Here is a 21,597-nt window from a genome sequence, read left to right on the forward strand (position 1 = left end):
CCAAGGCAACCCCTACAGACTGCAAAACTTCCCTGCTGTTCCTCTCACCACACAGCCTGCCCTGAGCCACGAAAACAGGAAACGAGCTGCAGCATTTTGCTCCATGGCTGGCACAGAGAAGGGGGGAATAACACACGTTACTTTTTAACTAACCAGTGAGCCATATAATCCAAAAGGGGTTTTCCTTCTGTGTCTGTTACACACGAATAGCTCTCTTAACACATTAGTGAGAATACATGTTTATCTCAGATCTTTTTCCACTTTCGCTCACCTCTGTACACAGACACAATACAGATTCACTGCTCAGGTTCACCTCACAAAGCACTGTGTACTAGCACACATTTCCCACATATTAGCCTTTCACAACATCCAAGCCCCCAGTACTCATTCTAAATAGTAGGTCAAAAACATTCAGGCGACTTTAAACTCAGAAGACCCTGGACTCCAGCATCTTCTGAGTAACCATTTTTATGCTCTCGCATTACTTCTTTCCATCATAAGAAGAGCACATTTTCTCTTCAGAAGAACCCTAACACTACCTATCCCTGGCATTAACAGCAAGTTTCCTTGTGCACTTTTGAGCACCTGCTTTTGGTTTAAGCCTCTGAAGATATAAGGGACTGAACAACACAAACGTCTGTACACCCTTCTTCTCATCCTGAGTCTCTTTCTGGGTTAATGGACAGCAGATAAGACTGGAAGCAGTTTGGTGGGCTGCATATGATGCTGTCTCTATGCAGAGGCAGCTGGAAATAGATTTTGCTTCTGCAGTACTTTTATTCTTATCTTCTTTAATTTCGTCTTGCAGAAATGCCATACTAAATATTTTGCAAACGGGTTCTTTGGAGAGAGGGTTGCTTTCTTCATAAGTATGCTATACACAACCACTGTGAAAAATGTTAAAGATCAGAAAGCAACACAAAAACTTCAGGGACAGGAGAATTGCAATTTGATCCACAATGCAAGCATTTTATAAGAAACTCTTCCACAACCCTTTGCACTTGGCTTTTAGTTATCAACAATTATATGAAGATTCAATTAGTGAAGTGCACTTAGCTCCACTTAATATTAAAATGTATTTTAGATTGTAAACTATGTTCTATTTAGACTGTAAGCCACACTTCCCAAAAGTAAAACAAACAAGCATGGTAAAACAATTTTCCTCAATACCCAGTGCCATAAACCGCAGTCTCAACAACCTTCATCTTGGATAGCAGCACGAATTAAGGGACAGTAAAAGATGTCTGTTTAATAAATCTGTAGAATTAAATCCCACCCCTCAATGTCCCAGGCAAACTGAAATACAAAACCAAACCAATGGATGGAAAGCTATGAAAACCTCCAAGCCAAGACAGCTCTTTCCTAAAGCAGCCTGTGCTGAGGGTGCAAGACAACACCCTCTTCCTGAGCATCTCCAGAAGGAGTTAGTGAAGATAGGCTCCTCTACATCACTTCAGCAGCTTCAGTGCAGTCCTCAGGTGCACTCTGATTTCCTTTTTCTGCTTATGCTTCTCCACAAAACCCTTTTTCCATCTGTATAATACAAAGTACACATTGGCACTAAGATGACTATGACAGCCACTCCATCCTTAATCATCTGAGGTATGCTGCAAATCTTCATCTCCTTTTATACTGGCATCTTAAGACTTTCATTCTCTCAAGGGAGGAATGGTGCTTAGTGCTGGAACCAGACGCTTGGTCGTTTAAAAGCCTTAAAAGCCACCACTATACTCCCAACCCCCAAACCTGGATTTTTGTTAAACTGTTTCACATCTTATAAGAAAATCATTTTACAGCTAGTTTATTCCTAGGGTGTCACATTTCCCCTCTGCTGAAGAGATCATTTATTTTAAAGCTTAAACGTGCCTTCCAGAAATGGGAAGAAAAGGAACTATTCTCTCTCCCTGCATGAGAAAGCAGAACTAGCAGGGTCCCATCCCTCTCACTGCCCATTGCCATTCCCCCATGCAACAGCTTTCCCACATCTCTGGTACCTTATTTTTAACCCCTGGGAACTGAAGATGGCTGAGGCATCCTTTGCTGGCTGAACCAGTGCTGGCCACTCACCCATCAGCTCGGGCAGTGATTAACTGGGGAAAACACAAAAGCTCCTTTGGCAGACCTGTCACCCTTACAGCCACAGCAGCCATAAAAAACAGGTGTGAGCAATGGCCCCACTGCCCCCACACAGGTCCAACACTGATGTACAGGCACGCTGTCAGACTGTAGAGTTTCTTTCTTATGAAATTCTGCACCAGTCAGATGAATCCCAGTTCGCACTCCCTCCACCTGCTCTCTCTCTGCGCACAGTGGTTGAGAAATCTGCAAGCAGGAAACCTGGAGGCTAGGCCAGCTTTGCAGATTCAGGCAGTGGCACAGCTGATTGCATTTGTCTTTCGGCTAGACGGAAATTCAGGAATTGCCACATTCCAGAAAAGCAATTTTGCCTCAAACGTCCTGCAAACAATGCTTGCAAGGTTTCACCCCAGTCCCCACAGATACACTGTCTTGTCTGCCTCAGAAGCATTCACTGCATGGACTGGGCAAAAACCATGAAGTAACTGTTGTTAGAGGGTTATTATTATATATACTCATTTTTAAAAGCCATATGTGTCAATTATCTAATGCTGTTTATTATTAAAAATGAGTATGCTCCTGCCCCATATAAAAGATATTTTAATGTTTTCTACTTTCGTAAGGATTTTTCTTAAATGTGTCACACATGTTACCAGTGCTTTATTCATACAGATTCTTATAGAGTCCATTAACCTGACAAAATGCATGTAATAACAAAATACTCGTATTTATTTTGGAAGAACATTGACTTATAATGGCCAAATGGAGATTACACTCCCAAAAGTGGCAGAAACCACTCTAAAACCTAAAAATTACAGTATATCAAATGCAAAAGCAACAAATAATTCTTCTCTTTGACCTTAGAAGTCAAATAGAAGGTGTTATGCTTGTTACCCAAAAAAATCACCAGAGCCAGCTCTGCTTTAGTGTCCTATACAGAGGACACTAATGCTTTGTAAACTATCTTTGCCTCTGAAATAAATAAATAAATTTAAAAAATCAGAAAAAAAAGCTTTCTTTCAATAAAATCTCCACAAGACTCCGATGCAAAGGTCTTCTAAGTCAAACTATCTCTCAGATCACTTCTGTGGCTGAGGAGTTTTGGTTCTGTAAGCCATGAGCCACATGCTTGATGCTTCTTAATCATTGTTCATTTCAAAACCATGGCACAAGAGTCTCGAACAAGAAGAGAGCTATTTGTTTTAAAAGGTTACTTCACTACAGCAGCCTTAAACCACAGCCTCGCCCTGTCAGCACAAGCAACAGAAGTGTAAGAACTAGATCCTTCCCGGCTTGCTTCCTGCACGTCAGATGCTGATTTCAAGAGATCGCTCCTGCACGCACCCTAAAATCAATCCCTGGTAGGCAGCACAGATTCAAAAGCTGTATCTGAAAAGCTGACACAAGACCACAGGAAAGAGGTGAGGGTCAGGACCTGCCGGGCTCAGCAGCAGGGTTTCCGCCGTGGCCGCTGAGCCCAGCTGAGGTGGGAGCAGCTCCCCCCAGCCTAGGCCCCGCGTGCCACCAGTGCCACAGGATGGACCCACAAACACAGGCCGTGGGCAAGTCAGTGATCCCAACAGGCCTGGGTCACCTGAACATGCCAGCTTGGCTACCAACAGCAGTAGAGCCACAGGAGCATGGTGCTCTCCATGAGCTAACCGTCTAGAAACGCCCATCCATGGTCTTCTAGGCGAGAGCGAGCTCTGCCCTGCTTGAAGTCATCCTGGTTTTTTGAGACACAAGCTAGGAAACTTATGGCTTCCTGGACGATGGCAACACAAGTGACAGGGCATCCTGACAGAGTTTATGGCCTGCCCTTTCTAGGCTTCTGTTTTTCCCAACAACACACTCCCGCTACTGACACAGCTCCACTAATGATGAAAACAGAGCGAATTCGTACAGGCAAAACTCCAAGAAGCCAGGATCTATAAAACTTTAAGCACACAATCCCTAGGACTGTTTTTGCTGCCTGTTCAATAGTATGGCTGTCTCTCCTACTACAGGAGATGTATTGCTTTTAATAAAGCTGAGAAGTGTTCTCATGAAATTCAACGCTCGATAGACAAAACTTTTCATGTGTTTTTTTTTGTTGTTTTGTTTTGTTTTGTTTTTTTCAATGCTTTACTTTCTCAACTCTGACATGGGACATTTACGCACACCATTTGTGTCTTTGTTCCTGAGGTACACCGTTAACTAAACCACTGGCATAAAATACACAGAACAAAACAACAACAGAACCACAAAGGCCATCAGCCCAATATAGGGAACCTTTGAACACCACTTTAACTCCAGCATGTTATCATCGTGGCTTCAAAGCCAATGTAAGTGAGAGAAAACCATATAAGAATCATTTGAACTATCTTACATAAATATTGCTGTTATTCCCCCCCTCACACTTTTTTTTTCTCTGCCAAGTTGAGGTTTCTTTGATTCTTAATGCTGGTGAATGGGGTTTTTTTAACTGCAAGACCAAAACCAAATGTTGGTAACAATATTCCACAATAATGTGAAATGCTTTCCCTTCAGACCAACTACTGCAAATGTTCAGTTTTTAGTGTAGAGGCCTTCTAGTTACTACTGATGCTGCTCTTTTCATATTTTATCTTCATTTTTATACTTAGTTTAGGTAGAGCAAGATCTCACAAATAAAGCTATAGTATGATTTACAAACAATCCATCTCCACTTTCAAGACCAATGTTTGCAATCGCAAGTTTAAGTTTACACCAGTTATTAAGAATGCTATTAAGATATACACACCAGTTCAGCCAGATTTGCTTCTAATGTGACTATCATCCTTAGCCTAACAAAATTCTCAATTGATCAGCTATTGCTGGATTTATAAATCATCCATCAGTTACTTAACAAACTTGATTCAGTCAATTTTGCTCATCTTCTCACACAAGTCAGAAAGAAAATGATAATTCATTTGAGCTGTCTAAATTGCTGATCAATATATGTAAGTTATGACTTCTCAAACCACTTAATTTTTTATCTCTTCTCAAGATCCTGTCTAAAATTCTAAACATTTTATTGTTGTTGTTGAGCTTTGATCTTTCGATCAAAAAGAAATATTGACCAAATAAAAATAGAATTTTTTAAAATAATAAATTTTAAAAGCCTTTGAATTACACACATCAGCTTCCAAACGCACCATGGATGGAAGATCCAGAGTCTATGGACAATCCATGGTCTCAATAACTGGTTTACTGAAAATTGTACCCAGCAAAGCACCAGATACATTGAAGATTTGAACTCTACCCACACACAAACTCTTATATTACCAAACTATTAACACCGTTATTCAGATAGGCCCATCAGTGATGTCAGTAAAATACAACCATCAAACCCCAAGACCTTCTACCACATCGGCAACATGGAAACAAAAACTCCACTGCCTCGTTTTACCTTCTGTTTCTTCTAGGTTGGGGTCCTGTGATCACTCCATTTATCTACAGCAACATTTTTTATTTTCTTTCTCTGACTGGACAGAGATGTCTTCTCTCTCCCTTTCTTAAATCCTAGCATTTCTCACACAGAAAATGCACCAAGACATGAAGACAAGAAGAAAGTACCCAAGTCAACATGTCTGTAGAGGCATTTTGACTTTCAAAACTCCATCACATTGCAGAGTTCCAAGTAATTCTGAAAGATCCACTATTTCCCGTTAGCCATTTGCCAGAAAATAAATTAAGAGATCTTCTGCCCCCAGGTACAAATTTTTCTTAAAGTAGCGGTAAGGGAGAAGGAACCAACGGCACACTCTATTTACATCTACCTCACTCTGAGCAAGGAAGCTCCAGGGGATGTTATTTTGATCAAGCAAGGGCACTACCCAATGTACTTAAAAGAATAAATAAAACTGTCTTTTTACCTCAAACGTAATGTACATTATCGTGATCATAAAGTAAGTAACATGGATGTGATTAAGGCCCAAATTTAAAAATGCAGATGCCAGAAGCAGGTAGGCATAACCCTTTGAAGAACAGATGCCCAATACCAAGATTTTTACTTAATAATTAATATTATAAAATTTTTACTTAATATATCACCCTTATACCCACCGCATGTTATATCTATACCTTGACTAGATGTGACTGTGAATTCCACAAGTCCAGGATACACGTCAGAGACATATTTTCAACTGGACCAAAACAGAATTGGAAATCACAGAGAAACACACCAAGCCTTCAATATTTCACTCTGATTTTTTTTCTTCCCCAAGTGAAAACAGATAACATGACCAGAGAAACCAAAAGATAATATGGGTTAGAGAGACTGAGTAAGGGGGTTCTCAAAAGGGTTAATCTGTGCCAAGTCAGACTGTCCTGATTTAAAAGCTGTGAACACATGACATGTCCTAGAGACTAAGCTCTCTCCCAAAGGCAAGTTTACCCTGGGCTAAATTTGTCACCTTTCATATGCCTACATTTCAATCCCAGTGCACTCAAATCTTATGTTTTCAAATGCACAGCCTGCCCTTTTGTCTGCAGCTGTTTCAGTGCTATTTGCACCAGGTTTATGCCTGGAGGTTCGCCCCCCTGTTCCTGTGCCCCTAGCTTGAGAAGCTCATAACTGGCAGATCTGGGACACTACATAATTTTTACAGAAAAGCCAGGAAGCTTCTAAAACCAACAAAAGCAACAAGCAAAACAACAGAACATCTCTGTGGGGGGAAAAATGAATGAAAAGCAGTGACAACAGAAAAATAATGAAAATTTCCAGGTCACTTTAACATTTGATCCTCTGAACTGACTCGCGTGAGAAACATACTCCTTACTCCTCCAGTAGCAAAAGGAGTATTTCAGTGTGGATGGTTGCAGAACCACAGCTAAATTCATACCTCGTATTAATACATAAAACTGTTTGAAGCACAAGGAACACTAAATAAGCCTCAACATCCATCTACTAGGTCACACATGAAGCATTAAAGAAAGTGAAGGGGTTACTTAAAAGTTCACATGCCAATATGCAGCCTTACAATGCAGTTTCATAATAGAGCTTGCCCGCTGTAACTGTAGGGCTATCACTAAAAGGGCGAATCCTACCACTTTGCTCCAGTACCAGCAATGCCACCGCCACCCAGCCACCTACACAGGTCCACTCATCTAAACAGGAGCTACCATACACACACACACCAAATTAGGTCTCTGTGAGAGTTAAATATCTGCACTTGGGATTGCAATTAATCCAGATTAAATGTGGCATAACAGTGCCCTGTGAATTGCTGTGGCAGTTCCCAGTGATAGAGCCCAATGCAAGTATGGATGCCCACGTCAACATCACCAACCCTATCAGGGAAGCAGCAATCTCTGCCAAAGGGGAAGATGACAAACAGAAATGGGTATTTCCAAAAAATAGCGCAGTTAGATCATCCAGAGCTTGGCCACTTTGTATTGGAGGGAGGGTCCTTGCTAAGGAGCTGGACAAGTCCAATCACTTTAATTGCCACCTTTTTGCGTTTCTACGTGTTGTCTTCAAGAGGACAACCCCACAAAGAAAACAGACAGCTAAGTTGTCTTAAAAAAAAAGGGGGGGGGGGGGAAGGGACAGATACGACGTGGGTATTTTTACTGCAGAAGAGGGAGGGTGATGCAATTGCACGTCTAGATAAGCCAGCAATATACCACATCTGGATGACTTTGAGTCATTCTGTGATTTAGGTACATAGACCAAGCCCTGGCAGCCCTCCACTCTGGTAATTATCGTCTGGCAGCTCATCCCCAAGCGCTGTAGCAGACACAGAACCCTCATTTGGAGACGTCTCTGCTGGTTAAGTCTGGCAAAGCTCTTCCACGTCCAAAGGACTGCAGTAGAGGAACTGTGGAGGTCCCTGAAGGAGTAGCAGAGGCTGGAAGCTGGAACAGCAGGTCATGAGGGCACCGAGAAGCACATATTTGTTCAACCACTAGAACAGTCAGTACCATTTGAGCTAATTAACCTTAAAAAGAAAACAAAAAGTTACCCCTTCCTACAACGGACAGAAGATGAAAATGATGTACGAATTTACGCTCCACATTTCAGAAGCACCAGAGCACAATCCAGCTCTGCTGACGCTGTGCTACCACACCACATTCATTAAGAGCTAGCAGCCTCTTATCCTTATTTACCGGGTACCTGCCCAGAGCATCCATAGCCCAAGCTCTGAATTTCAATTCGAGAGTTAATTTGAATGCAGCAGTGAACACTTGTCCTGTCAGCCCCTGCCCGTTCTTCAGAGGAAGGAAGCTACTCAGACATGTTGCATAACTGCTCATCAGCATAATCAAAGAGATTGGACAGTAATTGGAAGGCTAATATCACTTCTTCGAATAGGTGCAAAAATATACTGTGAAAAGCCTATTAACAGCATAGATGAGGAGACATGCAACTCCTCTCAGTGTCAGAGCTTCTTCATTGTTCAGAATAATTTAGTGCAGGATCCAAAGAAAATGTCCTCCCATGTGTATTGATGCTAATTCACAGAATTGAAAAGCAAATTCAAGAAGACTGAAGAAAAGAAATGACTTAACTGTAAAATAACCTTCAAGCTTGGGCTAATTAACCTGGTAGCATGCCTAGTTCCTATGCCCTAACATACCTAAAGCATGTCATCTTGGTCAAGTTGGTTGTAACGCTGGCACTCCTGACAGGTCCCAATACACAAGTGGCTTCTGAAGTGTGCTTTTAGCTTCCATTTAGGCTATCACTTCAGCCAAGACAAGCACATTCACACTTAAGGCAGTTTTCTAAAAGGTTCGTGCTGTTAAAAAAAAAAAAAAAGTCTAAAAAGATGCTTTTAATCAGAAAAAAAATGTTTGACTATGCTCACACAAAGTTTGTTTTGCTTGCAGTGGTCACCTATATGGTACCCTTGACAGCATCATGGAAGAAGACATTGTTTCCACTAAGACTAGGAAGTAAAAACTTGTCTGATACAAGAAGTATAGATTACATATTCAGATGGTGAAATAGAAAGGGAAAAACATGAAAGCATACAGCCTGGCAGTCCTCTTACTTCTAAAGTAATAAGTAAATAAAGGGAAAATAAAATCAAGGCATTTTTCAGATTTCTTTTTTCTCATAGAGGTACATTCATAGAAAAATACACAATGGAGGGTGAAACTAAAAAAGTGTCCATTTTTCTACAGGACTTCTTTGGTACTAAGTAAGCTGAAAACATCACCAAGTTTTTCGTCCAGTGTTCTTCACAACAACACAGGTAGCAGCCCATTTGTTAGGTATAGTTAGCAACTCCTTGCAGATTACTAAAATAAAATTAGCAAATGCTCTTTCCGTAAAAGGTAATGTGCTTGAGTGCATCAAATCTTACAGAGAATGTAATAAGAGTATCTCAGGTGAGTCCCAGCATTTAGCACTATACTGCTTTCCGATGAGAGCAGTCCGAAAACACACAGCATCTCTCCCAGAACCGCATGCAGCAATGAAGCTTCATTTTATGAAAGAGTTTTCCCTTCCAAGGTCCCAAATAAAGACTCCCACCCACCAAAACCAACAGCTCACTCTGCTCTTCAGCAAAAATTTCTAATAAATTGCAACCTAAACCCAGGCATTTTAATACACAACATCCTCCAGGGGCTCCTTTTGATACGTCCATAAAGCAGCACGTAGGATGTTAACACAAGGGATGTTGTGCCCTGACTGTCAGGAGCCCCGTGCTGCACACCCCCAGCAGCACCCCCTCCCTCCCGGCAGCTACCAGCTGTGTTCAACTCCTCCACCCAGTATTTAATCCTGCCACTAAAAAGCAAGCACGAGAGAAATACGGCTTTGAAACAAGAAATACACACCGCAAACCCAGCTTACCTAAATGTCCATCAACATCCAGTGCTGGAAACCCAGGTAAGATCCTCCTCCTCCTCTTCGAGGCTCTTCCCCACCAGCTGCCTGAGTCTGTCAGAAAGGCTCCTGTTAACTGTTCATAAGCCTTTGGCTCACTGAGCCTTGCCGTTGCCAGAAAAAACATGTTTTGTAACCTGGCCAGAGCTGACTTAACAGCTAAAAGCTCAGGAATTGTCTATTAACCGCCCCTGAGGCTCTTCAGGATGTATCTTCTGTCTTCGTGCAAGCTACTGTTTTGCTACTGCTTCTCCACATCCACGCAGTAACACCCGAATAGCTGACTGAGAGCTGCAGTGCAAGGTAAACACACCTCACGGCCTATCCTTAATGACAGAGCAGCTGTACATTACCACATGCATTTAAATAAACAAATAACTAAATAAAGCAGCTCCAGAATTAGGTTCACCACCAGAGAAGAGCCTTGTACAAACACAACAAAAATATACAACTAGCTGATATCCACCGTTGCCCTGAACAAACTGTAGAGGTAGGTGTAATAGGAATGGCAGTGCACCTGCTGAAGAGCAAAGGTTTTCTTCGCTGGAAGTCAAGTCCATGACACAGATCATACCCCTAAGGCCTCCACCATATACAACAGGGCTGCACTACCAGCTTATTTTAACAATCCAGAGTTTTTCCTCGTAGATACAAGTAACAACACAATAATTGTATTACGTAGTATGTTAACTACACCAAATGAACAAGACAGATTGTTATATGACTTTTCATCACCATAAAGGAGTTAAAAATTCAGCAGTGAGCATCCATGCAGGTAGATGAAATAGGGAATAACTCTGGGAATTAATCCCACTCCGCTCCCTAGGCAGCCGTCAGACTGCAATGACGAGCAATTTATCTTCCTTCTACAACACTGTCAGCAGGTGAGCGGAGCCACTGGGGAAGTCAGCTCTAGTCCACACCCTTCACAAAACTAAATTCGTGCCTCTGAGGAAGGAGACAAGAGGCAACGCAGTCATTTGCCCAGCTACCCAGGAACGGCGAAATACTTGCACTCCAGAGGCTGGGCAAATTCCGCCCATTTGCTTAGCTGATGCCTGTTGCCCTGATGCTCCCCATGAGGGAAATGTGACAAACAATGCCAACTATCGGCTACACCTTCCCATCACAGCCTCTGAACCAGCTGTGAGAGCCCCCACACCGTTGAATCTCAGTGATCTCAAAACAGGAGAAACCCCACGAAGAGCAGCTTGAGAATCCAAACCAGAGTCCATCCCTGCAAAAAAAAGAAACTCCATCCACTGAATGATGGCACCCCATTTACCTTTAGAAGCACTACTGGCATGCTTTTCAGCCACAAATCACTGCCCAAAATACAAAAAGAAAAAAATTGCATTGTACCCTTTGGAACAACAGAATACTTCTGGTTGGTGGCCATGAGTCACGGGTATTTGAAGTTTTGTCTGAAACAAGGCATCTGCTAAAACTGAAAAATTCAGGAACGGGCTTGTTTCAAAGTTGTTTGCCTTAGGTCACATATGTATTAAAACCCCAATTTTCATCAGCAATAATTAAATTTGCTCAGCAAGGATATTAAATAAAGTTCTTCTGCAAATTATAAAAAGTTACCAGCAGAAAGTTTCAGCTCCTTGCTTTTTTTGCCATTGTGCTTTACTGAAGGCAAAAATTTGTCTCAAAAACTTGAAGACTTCCAGAAAAATCTTCCAGCAATGAAATCTCCTTCCTACAAAGAGATGGGCATTACTCCAGGCAGCACACCAGCTCTTCCTCGGGGCGTGCTTCAATGTTCTTATATTAAGTACACATTTCAGTTCTTTTGTTCATTCATTTTTGCTGAACTGCCATGATTTCCCCTCAGTTCAGCAGCCATACGTCTGGACAGCAGTGGAGATTTGCAATACCAAAGCAGCATTAGTGGTGCCTCTAATAAATAAATAAATAAAAGCAGTAATTCACTGCTGGAAACTTTTTTTTTTTTTTTTTTTTGCTTTCATTTAGACAATGTAACCAATATTTGAACTACTGCTGCTCATTATTATTGCCTCTCAGAAGAAAAAATAAAATGGATGCTTTAATAAAGACATTACCTTGCCAATTCATTAATGACTGGGGGTGTCTCCACTTACAGCAATTCCCAGCCGATTCCTGTAGTTGTATCTCCCTCCACGACTCCGATTTGTCATAAAGATGACACATTAACAAACAGGCATTGGCTAAGAAGAACTCCTCTGTGGCTTTACCCAGCCCTTTTGCAGCTGCACTTGACTCTGACAGAGTTCTTCCCCACTCCGTAAAACCCCTTTAAGAGTGGAAATACCCCACCGATGCAGTGTGGGACCTTGCTGCTGCCCACGTTTGTGAGATGCCATTAGATCCCCTCTCTTCCTCGCTCTGTTCTGAAGAAGGCAATGCCAGTTACCGACTCAGCTCCAAGCAGCGAGCAGGAGAAAGGGAAGAAAGCCAATGGGAAGCAGTAAGCCTGCAGAGAAATGACTGCACTATATTGCCAGAGGGAAGGGAGACAGGAAAAAGGGAAGAGCACCATTTATCCCAAACACCATTGAAAAAGAGCCATCTACCAAACAAAATGCAAAAAAAAAAATCATTGCAGTTTGCTCTGTAACTCATTGAGTGGGGCTGTGGACTGTAAGCCAAAACCATCTTTCAACTACAGACATGTCACCAGCTGTTTTATGGAGCTCAGACTCTGCTCTCAAAGTGCTTCTGGCTGTGCATAGCCAACTACCAGCAGGATTCAGCATTTCCCATTTCTAGGCCTAAATGCTGCTGCTTTCCCACACTCATCCTCGGTCAGCGAGCCCCACTGGCCCCACTGGCCACCCTCCAGCAATCCCATGGGCACCGGGATACCCCGCTCACCTGGGGATTTTGTTTGGCTGTGGACATGTTTCATTTAAAGGGAAAAACATTTAATTCCAGCAGTGCTGAAAAAGTTTGGGCACGTGGGAAGGTAGCAGGTACCGAGCTGTACAAAACCAGCCCGCAGCGCACAGCGTAACAATTCCCTGTCTCATGTTAAACAAGCAGGGCAGGCATAACAGCCAATTATTTTTGTGAATGATCAATCTGCCACAGCTTAACCAGATTCCGCAAATGTTTAGCCAGGCGTCTTAGTCACCCTCCTGTGATTTTATCTCGCTGGGACAGCACGGCCGGCACGCACACCCAGCCGCAGACCGGGGCACACCGGGTGATGCCTGCGCTGTATCCTGCACACCAGCCGTAGTCTGCTTCCGCTCGGGCTTCAGCGTGACCTCTTCCACTTATCACGATGCCAGCTCAAGTGTACGTAATGCCAGGGTACGTTAATTTCCTAAAGTGCTGGGGAGAGGTGGGGAACCGGTGTGCAAAGGTCTTGTAGCAGCGAGAGGCTGTTAGTCTCGGAGCACACAGAGAGCACAGCAGCAACTCCCTACAAGTATGCTCCAAGTGCAGCTCTCAAGCATCTATTCCTTTTCATCACTTTGGTTTTGAATAAATTGTACTTTTGTATGTCTTCTGACTACAGTACCTGGAATTACAACAAGGAGGATCAAAAGAAAAACCTGTAAGATGCCCTTTATGCTATTTTGTAAGTGCGGATGGATAGGAAGATGTAAGAACCTTGTATTTTCATAACCAGGTAAAACCAAACACGGAGCCCACATTGCAGAACACACATGAAGTCAGCTCTTGTACAAAGCTTTACCATTTGTCATTTCTGCTGTTCTCACCTTCCTAATCTGGGAGCTCATCATATAAAATGTCACAACGTTGGTTGGAAGGGGATAGCTGTGAAGAGGGAGAGGGCAGCCTGAGCAGGAAAGCTTCTTGGATTGGGTCTGCTGCCAGAATCACATCCTGGGCTACGGCCTCCTGGAGAACAAGGGTGGCATCTGCTCTAAAGCACTGGGCACACAAGTATGTGGCTTCTGTCTCCACAGGAATATTCCTAGAGCAGGAGCAAACCATGAGCAGATACAGTATTTCATTCCACAACGTAGTGCAGAGATGTTTTTTTTATGAAGGTATGGACCAAGCTAGAAAAGAATGTGGGAATTGTAACATCTGAGAGCAAAGCGTGGTGGAGTATGACCCAATGAAAAGGGGCTTGGAAAAAGAATATACAAACCACATTGTGGTTTTATGCTCATACCGTAGAAGTACTTAGATAGCTAGAGTTCCAACCATCAAGTTTCCCAGGTAATCTAAAGAAGCAAACGCGACACCCAAGAGGCAGAAAATGATGAGCCCTCCTCTATTTCCTCTTTCCGCACTCGCCCCTTTCCATTTAACATTATCTCTGTACTTTGCATAGCAGGAAAAAAGCACCAATCTGCTGTACCTCATCTTAGAAACCACTTTTATGAAAATAAAAGCTATTGTATTGTGTCAAGCTCTTCACTGTACGAGGCACATAAAATTTAAAAATCTGTAATTGATTTTGGGTGTGCTTTCAAAGTGTATTTTAAAGCATGTCAAGATCGAAACACTCCACTGACAGCTATATCTGCAGCGTATGCTTCAAGTGACAAACAGAAAGATTATCTTCGTGTGTCAAAGGGTGCACAGATTTGCTGCCTGTGGTAGATTTGTTGGGGAGAAGAGCAAGGGGGCTTCTGGTGCCTGGACACCCTCCTTTCGGCTTCATGTGCTGAGTCATAAATCAGCCTTTTCAGGTGCCTGGAGTCTGAAAAGCTGGAAAGACCCTGAATACACACACACTTTTTTTTTTTTTTTTTTCTAAACACTCTAAATTTAGCATCTCAATGAAGTTGCTATTCCCTCCTTCCCCTTTCCCCAAGATAAAAGAACGCACTGAAAAGGAACGCACAGAAATCAACCAATCTGGCCCACGAAACACAAGCCACATTCACAGGACCAAAATAGAAAGCTTTCATCTTTCATTATCAGACACTCTGCCACACAGCACAGGAAGCTACAGCTTGAGGCAACTATAGGTTTCAAATATGAGCAAGGCTTTCCTTCTCTGCTCTGTGAAAGGCTAAAAGAAGTTGGCTTGACAATGACAAAAAAAAAAAAAAAAACAAGAGTAGAGTTGAACAAGCCTCTCCAGTGGCAATCCAAAGAGAAGGGTCCCAGGGCAGGCAGCTGTTGAAGCAGTAGCATCACTCCCACTGCATAACTTTTAGTGTTCAGAATGACAGCACTTCCTTTCTCAGGTCTGGAGATTCTAAAACTGTACGTTTTAAACTCAAATTCTAAAATTTTAATCTGTATGATTCAGTCCCAGCCCCCGGAGGAAGAAAAAGGAAAACACCGTTGCTAGAGATTTGATGTTGCGTGAGCTTCAAAAACCTTCCTTGCCCAGAGCCCTCCAGCCTCCCTCTGAAAACAGCAACCTGACTTCAATGGGATTTGTAACTGCTTTCTAAGGTTTGGAGCACCTTCAGCCTCCATCTTTACAGTCTCAGCAGCATATGTGGCCATCTGCTGAGCTTCAAATTTTTATTTTTATTTTTTCTTTTAAGAAAAGTAGTGAAAGAACCACCATGCAAAGTCACACTCCTTTTTTCAGATACGCTTTTTCCGGTGGCTTCATTTTCTTACCTGCTTATGCCTACAGTTCTGCAGTGAAACTGGAGACTGTGCAGGTTCGCTCACCTCATTAGAAGGGGAAACGCTGCTTACGAACCTCAAAGGACTTTGACATGCCATGAACAAAGCCCCCAGTGGAAACCTCATGGAGTATTTGAGCTCACCAAATTGAGTCAGTCTGGCTCTTTCCATCATTCACATCTCACCCACTCCTAGCTTTACTCCACACATCCAAAGGGCACGTTGGGGTGAGATGGAGGTAAGGCTCACATTGCTTTCACATTTCTTAACCCAGCCATATGTTTCTGCCTCTTTTGTCCTTGCGAAATCCTGACAGGTAGCAGAGAAATTGTTTCCTTTTACACTGACAGAGTTCAGCAAAGCAGCTGTGCGAGCACAAGCCTCTTCCTGGGCAAAAGGACGCGGTGCCTGGAAGGGTCACCTGGAGGGGGGCAGTCCCGGGACGAGGCATTGCTGCAGCCTCCAAAGCACACGGCACAGCACAGAGGATGGATGAGGAGCGGGAGAAATACTCCACTGGGGTGAAAAAAGAAGTCAAAACACAGCTTTTTTTTTTTTTTTTTTTTTCCTACAGCGTCACCGTGTCTTTTAAACAATGAAATGAAAATTTCACTTAGGCATCCCGTAGCACTTGCACAGAGAAGCTGACATCAGTGTGTCCTACAGGCAACTTTCAGCAGTCTCCAAATGGAATTGCCCTTCTTATTTTCCAGCCTGGGAAATCCAAGATGCCTGCGAGGCACAGAGCATGAAAACAGAAGCAAGACCCAGAGAGCCTAATGCACTGAGAACCAGATACACCTCAGTAATCACCATCTACAGATTCTTAAAGAACGGGCAAATGAAATTGCAAGGCTAGGTGCAAGGGCTTCAATAAAACTGTTAAATGTAGGGTGATACATGACTTTAAAGTGTTCAAACACAATAAATCCATTAAAAACAAACAAACAAAAAAAAGCAGAGGAAGCAGAAAACAAAAACAACTAATCCAGGCAACTGCTGCTAATAAAAATCACCTCAGTAGAAGCATATGGCATTGGAACATGCTGGAACGGGAGGCGTAATTAAAGAAAGAGGTTACAGGAAAACAGAATAAAACACAGCATCAGTTTGCCAGCACCAGGAAAAATCAAATCAAATCACAGACCAACATGACGCTCTTTTTAAACAGAGTAGCTCAGTTTTTAGGCAAAGAAAATATGTCAGTCCTAATTCATGCAAGACTCTGTTGGAGTAGAGATGGGAATTAAGAAGAACATTAAGGTGGGCAGGACAGTTGCTAGGAGGTCCTACAAAGACCAGACCACTGCACAAGTCCACTTTTCACCTAGGACACTGAGACAAGATTTGCCAGGATATCCTCGGCATTAAGTCTAAAAGTCTCATCAGGAAGTGGTTAAGGGGAAAAATAACTACCGGTGTGCAAGGATACCAGACAGAGCATGGTGTATTTGCATTCTGAGGTGGCTCTGAGTGTCCCTCATATGCATTCAGTAAGCCTCAAAAAAGAGAAGAGCTCCTTAAATTTCATTTAAAAATGGTTTAATTTGGCACAAGAACAAGTTTGGTTAAATTGACTGTGAGTGCATCTGTGTCTGCAATTAGAAGGTTCCTCACACCAGGAAAGGGAGACATCAGATGGGAGCGGTGGAGGCAGGAAGCCTAAGGTGGAGCTTGGTTAATACATGAGCCCTATCATATGGTGTGGGGTGCCTGTAACATCAGGGGACTGGACTCAGTGAACCAGACCTCCCTAGCAAGGCTTTCTTTCATTCATAAATATCTTAATACATTTTGATAGAGGTGGATACCTCCTATTCCACGAGAGCTTATTCAAACAGGTACTTGCACAGTAATGCTTGCCAAAAGACTTGGAGATTGCAGTTGCACTAACTTTTCAGTTAAATATTTCCGCACGGTGACAATTCCATGAAAACACCACTTTCTGGAGGGGAAGGAGAATTGCTTTGTTTGTTTTAAACCTTATTATGCCTCCTTGTTCTGAACAAGCCTCATGGGAACACAGGTTCTGGGACTGGCTTCAGAACAGCAACACCTGGTATATATTATCCACGCAGGGGCAGAGCAAAAAGGATGTGTAGCAACAGTCCAGCTGGCGTTTTATGTGGCTGAAAGGTAACCACAGACTTAACTGAGAAAAAGTAAGGCTTAATAAAAATTAGGAAACATGAATTTTAATAACGGCACTGCAAAGCGGGGATTTTCTTGCAAGACAGAGTCCAAACTAAGCTCTGCTTACACACCCATAGTTATTACTCCCTACTGACTCCCTCCTTTCCTATCACTATCTAGCTGGCTTTCTTATAGCTGGTCAGAGGAGGTCTGGTGGAATCTGGGCAGTTAAGTTCCTTTTAGACACCTGGGATTCTGCAGGTCTTTAATATAAGCGGGGATAGCCTCAGGTGGATGTAGGCAGGTCCAGCAGCACTCAGTCCTCCTCACAGAATTTATGTCAGATACTCACAGAAAGCAAACATCACTATTCCAGTTCAGTTACGTGAGAATGTTCCTGCTAACGCATCTCACTGGGAAGATGGAAAAATGCAGATGCTATGATGGGAAAAAGATTTAATATGAGCCATGAGAAAAAAAAAAATAAAAAAGGCTAGCAAAAAACCTCCACCCACAAACAACAGATTCAGAACAGCATGATAAGTAAGAGACACAAAATTATCTGCCAAGATGTGAGCAGTAATAAATAAACAACAACAACAAAAATCCACAAAACAGTTGCTTGATTTAGAAAGAAGAATCAAAATATCCTTAAAATGAGACAGTAAATCAGATCTTATTTCTTCCAGTAAGTTGCAGTAACATGAACAATAACATTCCTGAACTGGAAGTTATTGTTTATTTTCTATAAACACCAAGCCCGAAATTCTACAGACAAAGATTGTGTACTTAAGAAGAAATTAATTATTTTTATTTATTTATTCATTATTAAGATTTAAAACAAAACCCAGCTGTACTTCTAGATTCCTCTGCTGCAGGAAAAAAAAAAAAAAAAAAAAAAAAAGCAAGGAAACTAACAGAATGAAATTAGACGTAGAGCTTAGGGATATGGTTTAGTGGAAGATTTGTTAGCGTTAGGTCAGAGGTTGGTCTCGGTGATCTTGGAGGTCTCTTCCAACCTAGGCTATTCTGTGATTCTGTGATTCTGTGAAATGAATACCCACAAATCCAAAACAGTTCACAGGGAGGACGTGAAAAGGCAAGAAGGTAAAGAAGGGGAAAATCATGCTCATCTAGTAAATCCAAGTAGGTTTCTATTTCTTATTAGTCTTGCTAAATAAAAGCTCCTGTGCATTCTTGGACAGCACAGAATTGTGAAATTTAAGTGCTTCTGCATACACATAAGTGCTATAAAATTAGCTATAAAGCTAGATATATACTGCACTTCCCTCTACCCTGCTGCAGTACTTGAAGTCTGGACCTTCGCCCATATTTAGCTGCATTTGGAATCTCAGAGTGAGCTCTCCTTTCCACAGTCTACAATGCTGCTGCATAGCCCAAAAAACAAAAGGACAAAGGAAACTTGCTTGCCATTCCCCTAACTGCTATCCACACCACACTGTCAACAGGTTTAGAGCTTGCTGCATTTCTTTACCTCCATTTAAACTAAGAGCTCTTCATCCCCTGAATGATCAGGAACAACCTACAAAGAGGCTGTCCCAGCCAACCGGCAGGACCCTGATGGAGATGTGTGAGATCTCAGCCTGTCCAAGACCTTGTCGGTAAACCCAGGCAAGTCCCTGTGCTTCAGAGTACCCTCTTCTCATCATCTTTCCTTACCTTGCCTGTTTTAAAATTTGTGAAACAGATAATGCCTTGGACAATAAATACGCAGTTATGTCTAGACGGCACAAACTGTAGCATATAAAAAAACCCAAACTAGCTCCGGCTCCTGGAAGCAGCCCAGCCACGGCATGATGAAGCCACTGCTGGCTGCTCTCAGCTCCTCCTTTCTGTGCTATACAGCTTCCAGTATCCAACCTAGCATGGTCAAGGCTTGCCCAGCTATCTCTCCCCATCACATTGAATCCTGTGGATAATTGCATTGGAAAACTGCATCTAGACATCATTACAATTATAAATAACAGAAGAACAGGTTGCCTTGAAATACCTTGGGTTTTCCAGGCCAAGGCAGAACAGAGCTCAGACAAACGCCCCGCTTACTCTTACCTACCAAGGAAACAGCCTCCCAGCACTCAGGCATGGCTGTGATTCCTCCCAGCAATTCAGACTGTGCTGCCTTAGCTCATGACTGCTGCTTACCTGCTTTGAGTAACCCACAGCAGCCACAAGTCCTGCTTGGGATGAAAAAAATGCACAGCACAAACACAGGACAGTCTCCACCAAATGGTGTACCTCCCACAGATACAGCTGCTTCAACATGCCAGCGTTAAAACATGTCAGAGCTGCTTCAAGACCCTGCTCTATGGGAGGAGTTGCTTTTAGTAGTATGGCAAAAAAAGTTTCAAGAGGCAGTTTTATCACATCTTCAAATTCTGTTTTCCTTACTTGAACTTCAGATTTTTAAATACAGTCCAAACATACATTTACTTTTCTTTAAGTAACAGAATGTAAGTAACATATCTGTTACTTAATACCCCTTGAGTTCGGTTGATACATTATTCAACTGAAATATCATGAGATTTTGGAGAAATGCTGATTCTGCGGAAGGCTCAAAGCACCTCCCATATTCATAAAGGACCCGTTTCAAATATGGCATCAGATTCCTTAATGTTTTTATCCTGAAGAACTTTCAAGTCCCAATCAGGATCATAGCCACATTGTGCTACAGCTGAGAAAAAGTATATTTAGATCTGATCTATCTCCAGTGCTCTTGCAAGAAGACATGCAGCATATGGCAGATGAAAAAAAAAATATGGGGCGGGGGGCAAAGGAGAAAGTGACAGTAAAAAATACTTCAAATAAAAACTTTACGTTTTCAACTAAAATGAATTAAAACATGTCATTTCTGTGCCAATTGTTTTGCCCTCCATCTCTTTATTCACAAGAGTAGTCATGTGCCTTATTTCTAACTAGTACCTTAAACTGTTAATTAAAAAAGAAAAGTTTCACATCATTATTAAAATTTCAATGGCTCCCCAAAAATAGAATAATAGAATCCCAGAATGGTTTGGGTTGGAAGGGGCCTTAAAGCCCACCCAGTTCCAACCCCCTGCCATAGGCAGGGACACCTCCCACCAGGTTGCCCAAAGCCCCATCCAGCCTGGCCTTGAGCACCTCCAGGGATGGGGCACCCACAGCTTCTCTGGGCAGCCTGTGCCAGTATTTCAGAATCCTCATTTTGAGAATACTTTCCAAAATATTGGCGCCTTTTTATTTTTTTTTTTCCTAAGTTTAGATAAGAAAACATTAATTTCCTGTCACAACGCTAGAATTCCCAACAGGACAAAATAGGAGTAAACTACAATCTCACAAGCCAATGACTCATACTGCAACCTGGTGACCTTTAAGAGGTAACTGAGAATTTACATGAGCTCACTCCAGGCAGAACTGAGAATGGACGTTAACCTACCTTTCCTCATTTTACTGCCAAGTCTCATAATATCAAATGCATTTGTAAATTCTCTAAAACCATCTGAGCATGAGCCTTCAGGCTTACACAGAAAAACCTGGATATGCTACTAAAGTTCATTCTAAAAGCTAAGAAATCAGAATACAAATAAAAACCACCCACTGCTTTAAGAACAAGTGCAAACATCACCAATTTTTCAACTCAAAACTCAGAAAATTATCAAGTGAAAATGCACAGTTCTGGAGGATGTGATGCACAGCCTTAAAACCTGAGCTCCTCTGTCAGACTGTGAACGAAGGCTCCCAGCACAGTTCCACCTGCTCTGCCAGAAGAGCAGGTGAAACACGGTGTTTTTGCGACACACACCTCACATAAGGACCCGGCGCTTAGGGACATGGTTTAGTGGGCAATATTGGTGGTGCGGTGATGGTTGGACCAGATGATGTTGAAGGTCTCTTCTAGCCTTAATGATTCTGTGATTCTATGGCAGCCCTCTCCTGCAGAGGTGTGTTGGGTCTGCCTGGGATGGAGTCACCTTTCCCTGCAGCAGCCC

The 21,597-nt window shown here is 42.4% G+C and overlaps 1 protein-coding gene across 10 annotated transcripts in view; it reads right to left on the reverse strand.

The window, feature by feature from the left end:
- The window catches only part of CARMIL1 (capping protein regulator and myosin 1 linker 1), a 183,442-nt gene that overhangs the window by 115,414 nt on the left and 46,431 nt on the right, over window positions 1-21,597 (reverse strand). The window contains exon 1 of one of the 10 annotated variants that reach the window (XM_035316854.1): window positions 9,884-9,999. The exons of the other annotated variants lie outside the window; for them this stretch is intronic. The gene's annotated coding sequence lies outside the window, so the exon portion shown is untranslated. Of the gene's footprint in view, window positions 1-9,883; window positions 10,000-21,597 lie in introns of those variants that run through there. 10 annotated transcript variants of the gene reach the window in all.

The sequence above is a fragment of the Oxyura jamaicensis genome, chromosome 2, assembly GCF_011077185.1.
Source record: "Oxyura jamaicensis isolate SHBP4307 breed ruddy duck chromosome 2, BPBGC_Ojam_1.0, whole genome shotgun sequence".
In the NCBI taxonomy this organism is placed as follows: domain Eukaryota; kingdom Metazoa; phylum Chordata; class Aves; order Anseriformes; family Anatidae; genus Oxyura; species Oxyura jamaicensis.